A 6,000-nucleotide genomic window follows, 5' to 3' on the forward strand; every position below is an offset into this window, starting at 1 on the left:
ACTGCCCAATACTGCAAGACAAACATATGGTGTTTACTACGATGACTGACAACTTTCTAGTTTTTCTCGCTCCTCAAGAGAATCCCTTCCTGCCAACTCAATTTGCAAGGCCTTAGATCTTTCCACAGACCTTTGGTCTGCATCCAGAATATTCCCTCATATTCTCTTGGCAAAGCTCAGCAAAAGACAACCTGCATTTCCCCTCTCTATCTAATTAACAGTCCACCGAGAGAAAATTGCAGCCAAGGAATCATCAGAGCCAGTCTGCGCATTTGCCTTTTGTACTCCGGTTACGGGTAGGGAGGCAAGGCAAGGGGAGGGTTGCGTACTTCTCAGGGTTTGTGTCCAAAGTTCACCTTCACATGGTTATGGTTGCTATGAAATATGGACTTGAAGTCTGCTTCAATTGCCTACTGAGGTCTAGGGATACTGATTCAGCCCAAAGTGGAAGGCAGCCACCAGCAAACCCCTGGCAAATTAATAGGACTGAAGAGTTGCCAAAAGGCTGGGACTAGAATCTGTTGCTGTTTATGAATGCCCCATCTAGTTTGACGAGATGAGTGGCCAAGTGGACAAGAGTGAATTCAGAAAGAAATAGAAAGGCAAAAGAATATGGACTCATTAAGGCAAATTCTGAAGGTTGTATCCAACTGTCATAGTCAAAGTAGCAATCAATTGGCATAACTAACTATGGGCATAACTGATCCCTTATGCACCACTTTGATCACTGGGATCCTCTGATGGGGTACTTCTGGTGGTGCCCTGCATCCCTGAGATTTAGTTGGCCATTGCTAAGGCCTTTAGTGCCAGTAGATGTCCATCAGTAATTATACTTGCTTTTTTAAAAAGATGTCTTCTGAAAACTGCATTGCAATATGAATTTCTCTTTTAACCAGCCAGTATTTACTGAGGCTTTGTTGAAGTTTTAAAAGATGTTTTTACTGATGCTTCTTCTCTACTTGGCAATCACTCATGGCCAAGTACGATTGTCTTCCATGAATGCAGTCTTGGCAGTGGTGTCCATAAATTACTGTGGAGGCCAATTCTGGATCCACACATCCTTCCACTGTGGGGACATAGGTTTCCAGGCAGGAGTTGATCACAATGAGGATATGCCAAACATGTCTTTCTCTTAGATGGTTTCTCCCTTTCGTTCTAAATCCGTGTCTCTTCAAAATCCACAATGCCTTTGGTAGAGGCTATTTATAATATAATAATATTTTATAGTAATAAAATCAGTATAGCATCAATAATTCTCAAGAACTGGGGAATTACTGATGCTATACTGATTTTATTATTATAATTTTGTATGTGACTTGTTACGCTTCTATTTAAGTGCAAACTAAAAACTATTCAATACATACATACATAGATTTCAATACATTCATTCTGTGCATGCCACCCTAACTATTTAATTCCTTCATCATAGCCCATTTCCCACATTCAACAAAGATAAACTTAGGGTTTGCAAGCAAGTGTGTGCCCAGTTGGGTGCTTCAGACAATCTCATATCCCCAACAGCTGTATCTTTATGTCAGGAAAGAGTCAGAATGCACAGTTTCATCAATAGCAGGGGAAGGTTCTGAGCAGGAACTGGAAGAAGAGGAAGACAGGGAGCTGGCACACGAAACAGGGGGCGGGGCATAGTCAGGAGGAGCAGGGGGTCAGGGATGGTGAAGAGCCCTACAACCCACCAGAGCCAGTAGGAGGAAGTTCAGACTCAGAAAAGGCGAGGGGGGCTTTCACACCAGCACAGGCAAGGAGGGAAATGAAATGTAAAGAGCAAAGACGTATTGCGAGGCTTCCACACCTACTTTGTTGGTGCCAAAATCAAAGGAAGCCACTCCCCGAATCTGACTCGATGGGTTCGGATGCGTGATTTTGAACTGCAGCTGTTCTTTGTACATATGTAATAAAGACTGTAAATATCACGCTGTATTGTGTTTTTAATATTCAGTTGGGAGGAGCCACTCAGACTGGGGAAACCCAGCCAGGTGGGCAGGGTCTCAATAATAAATTATTATTATTATTATTATTATTATTATTATTATTATTATTAGTGTTGTTATTTTATATTTTTATAATTATTCCATTTTTAAGACTAGTAGACCACACATATTTTTTTTAACACAAACAGGAAAACACTTTTTTAAAATAGGATGGCAAAGTGGTCTTTTCAATAGATTGTCAACTGTTTTTGGACATATTTGGAAATGCTCACCAAGTATCAGATTTCATTGTGTCAAGAAGCCGGCTTCTGTAATTGTGATGACATCAAGGCAGTTAGTGCCAGTAAGGAGAGGAATGATTTTCTGTTTGCAAAAGATGCAGGGAGAGGGAGGTAAAAGATGGAGGCAATGGAAGCAGAGGTGATCGTGCCAGATGTACACACCCCAAGTGACTAACCCATATTACAGTCTTCTTGAAATGAAGGTCGATGGACACTGTGGTTTCTTTAGGGTATATGGTTTTATTTACACATATATGCAACCTGATGGAGGGACTCACAGCATTTGCACTCCAAAAGATCTTGCTTCTCTAAAAGGTTCCCATAGAAGCCCTAAGCCACAGCTTTGGGGTCTAGCACAGAGCAAGGCATATCTCTATGTCTCTAGCTTTCAGCCCCAGCCAAAAGCTTTCACACAAACACAGCCCTTAGCTTATTCTTCCCCCTACTAGGATGACATGGAATCTAGCCAGGTGAGGGTTGCCATACATCCGAAATTTCCCAGACATAGTCGGTAATTGGCCGTCGGAAACAGTGTCTGCGTGGAAATCACTGAAATGTCCAGGGAAATACTCTGTTTTCAAGGTAAACACTCACCTAGTTTTTAAAATTATTATTTAGCAACAAAAAAGCTCAACAACTTTTCTGTCCAGATTTTCACTTTTTGAAATATGGCAACCCTATCTGTGGCAACCTCCTAGCACATATGGATGGCCGTACTTAACTGACCAGGTGACTATTACCTTAACAAAGGAACTAGTGTGACCAGTTTGCTGGGTTTCCTCTTGTAGAGCCTAACCTTGCAGTCACAGGGTCACAAGTGTCAAAGGGACCATGAGCGTTGTCCAGACAGACCCCTCCAACTCATAACAATATTATATCAGGCAACTCCACAGAGTCGTCATAGGAAGGAATTTGTCAGATCAGAGAGATGCGGGCAACCTAATGTTGTTAATGCCTTTTTGAGGACTGTGAGGTGAGTGTGTCTTGTAGTGTCCTCTTTTTTGGTCACACATTGCTGTTCATATTGTTTGTTTTTTGCAGGGGAAATGCCTGATATTCAGGAAGATTCACACACTTTTAAAGTGTATTCCTGTAATGTGGAGACTAATGGATAGAAAACAAATGTGGACCCTATAAGCCCTTACAATTGCAAAGAGACTTATACTTCAAGTTGGAACTCTCATCATCTGTTCCTCAGTGGTCTTACTTGTCATTATTGCATTTGTTCATATATCTTACAATCACCCATCTCATTTGGATATCTTTTAGGAAATATGGACGGTGTATATTAATATATGAGATATATTTAGGGCTGATGGATTATTCTAATTGTTAATATGAGCTGATGTTATTTTGTACCTTTTTCTGTTATAATTTTTTTTTAAAAAAAATAGGTGAGTGTTTACATTGAGTGGGATGTGGGTGGCATTGTGGGTAAAACCTCAGCGCCTAGGACTTGCCGATCGCATGGTCGGCGGTTCGAATCCCCACAGCGGCGTGCGCTCCCGTCGTTCGGTCCCAGCGCCTGCCAACCTAGCAGTTCAAAAGCACCCCTGGATGCAAGTAGATAAATAGGGACCGCTTACCAGCGGGAAGGTAAATGGCGTTCCGTGTGCTGCACTGGCTCACCATATGCAGCTTGTCACGCTGGCCACGTGACCCGGAAGTGTCTGCGGACAGCGCTGGCTTCCGGCCTATAGAGTGAGATAAGCGCACAACCCTAGAGTCTGGCAAGACTGGCCCGTACGGGCAGGGGTACCTTTACCTTTTTTTTACATTGAAAACAGAGCATGATGGGTATTTCCAGTTGCTGGGATGAGAGGAAATATATAAAGTTTTGGTTTTAATGTCAAATATTTTGGTGCATTCTGAACCCTGCTTCCAAAAATTACCCGATCATTCAAATCATGCATTTCTTTTATTTATTATTGTGGGGCAGGGGGAGGAGACGGTTCTGAATAATTGAAATGGATGCATGTTTTATACATCCCTCGCTTTTGTTAGCGTGGCACAGAGGATTTCTCTCTCTCTCTCTCTTTAGTTTAGTTATTTCTTCCCTGTTGTTCTTCTAGGGCACGTTCTGGCAACAGACAAAAGGGGACACTGCTGCAGCTTCCAGGACTGCAGGCTGAGGAGGCAAGGAGAGGAGCGCGTGATTGATGGAGTTCTGGTTGGCTTATAAAGGGCAGCCCGGAGAGCAGCGAAATAATCAGGGAAAAGGGCGTCCCATACTGGCTCTCTCAGAGGGGAGAAATGAATCCTGAACCTCTGCATTATTAAGTTGTCAGGCGGGCTGATGATGAAAATCTGAAGGTCAGGAATAACAAGAAGCACCTTATGGGGAGATCACGACCTTTTCTGGGAGTGCTACACTCATATTTATCCGCACCTAACCCTTATCCACAATTCTTCATTTGATAAGAACATTCGGAGAAAAGAGACGAAAGAGGGAAGGAGAGGGGAGGGCAGCGGCTGTGCAGCCAGGGAGGGGTTGAATGGGTGGGTGGGTGAGGGGTTGCAGGAAGGGGGGGGAGGTTGAAGGCCTCATTGTCTCCCCTCTAAGCGGTGAGTGAAAATTAGGCTCCTCGCAGAACTGATTGTGGATGCTGAAGTCATAGGGAAAGATAATAAACCAAAAGGACACACAAGGGATGCAGACAGAAATTGTTTGCTACAGTGGAACTCAATAAAGGGAGCAGGAGTTTCCTTAAATGACAAATTTGGTTCAGTGGTGCTAAAATCAGTGCTGTCCCTGGTACCACATCAGCCATTCTGTCTCAGAGGTACCATTTAGTTAGTTAGTTAGTTAGTTAGTCCAAGACAAAACTCTCTTTTCTTTTCTTTTCTTTTTTTCTTTTAAGAAAGCAATTAATCCAAATGTAAAATAAAGTCCTTCTTCACGCAGTGCCTAGTTAATTATGGTACACGCTTCCACAGGAGGCAGCGATAGACATCAACCCGGGTAATTTTAAAATAGGATTGGACAACTTCGTGGAAGAGAGAGCTATCACACTCTGGTGGAAAAGGGTGCTATTGTCGCTTGCTGGCTTCCCACAGGCATCTGGTTGATCTCTGTGAGAAGAGGATGTAAGGCTAGATAGGCCATTGGTCTGATCCAGCAGGCTCTTCTTAGGTTCTTAATATTTGTATTTAATAGCCTCTTCACACATTATTACATCCTTATTCCCCCAGGTGTGCACCTAAAACATTTGAAGCATATGCCTACAAATAGAATGTGTGAACGTGGCTAACAAAGATTTGCAAACCTTTGCCATGAACTAGGGATTGGCTAGTTCACCTTGCCAACAAAGGTCCGTATAGTAAAAGCTATGGTTTTCCCAGTAGTGATGTATGGAAGTGAAAGCTGGACCATAAAGAAGGCTGATCACCAAAGAATTGATGCTTTTGAATTATGGTGCTGGAGGAGACTCTTGAGAGTCCCATGGACTGCAAGAAGATCAAACGCATCCATTCTTAAGGAAATCAGCCCTGAGTGCTCACTGGAAGCACAGATCGTGAAGCTGAGGCTCCAATACTTTGGCCACCTCATGAGAAGAGAAGACTCCCTGGAAAAGACCCTGACGTTGGGAAAGATGGAGGGCACAAGGAGAAGGGGATGACAGAGGATGAGATGGTTGGATAGTGTTCTCGAAGCTACCAGCATGAGTTTGACCAAACTGTGGGAGGCAGTGGAAGACAGAAGTGCCTGGCGTGCTCTGGTCCATGGGGTCACAAAGAGTCAGACAAGACTAAATGACTAAACAACAACA

At 43.2% G+C, this 6,000-nt stretch overlaps 1 long non-coding RNA gene across 1 annotated transcript in view; it reads left to right on the top strand.

Annotated features, from left to right (window-relative positions):
* The window catches only part of LOC310663889, a 47,896-nt gene extending 43,353 nt beyond the window's left edge, over positions 1-4,543 (top strand). The window contains exon 3 of the long non-coding RNA XR_014504636.1: positions 4,303-4,543. This is a non-coding gene — a long non-coding RNA (uncharacterized lncRNA). The remainder of the gene's footprint in view (positions 1-4,302) is intronic.
* Positions 4,544-6,000: the final 1,457 nt, after the last annotated feature.

The sequence above is a fragment of the Podarcis tiliguerta genome (assembly GCF_965153285.1).
Source record: "Podarcis tiliguerta genome assembly, chromosome: 14".
Taxonomy (NCBI): Eukaryota; Metazoa; Chordata; class Lepidosauria; order Squamata; family Lacertidae; genus Podarcis; species Podarcis tiliguerta.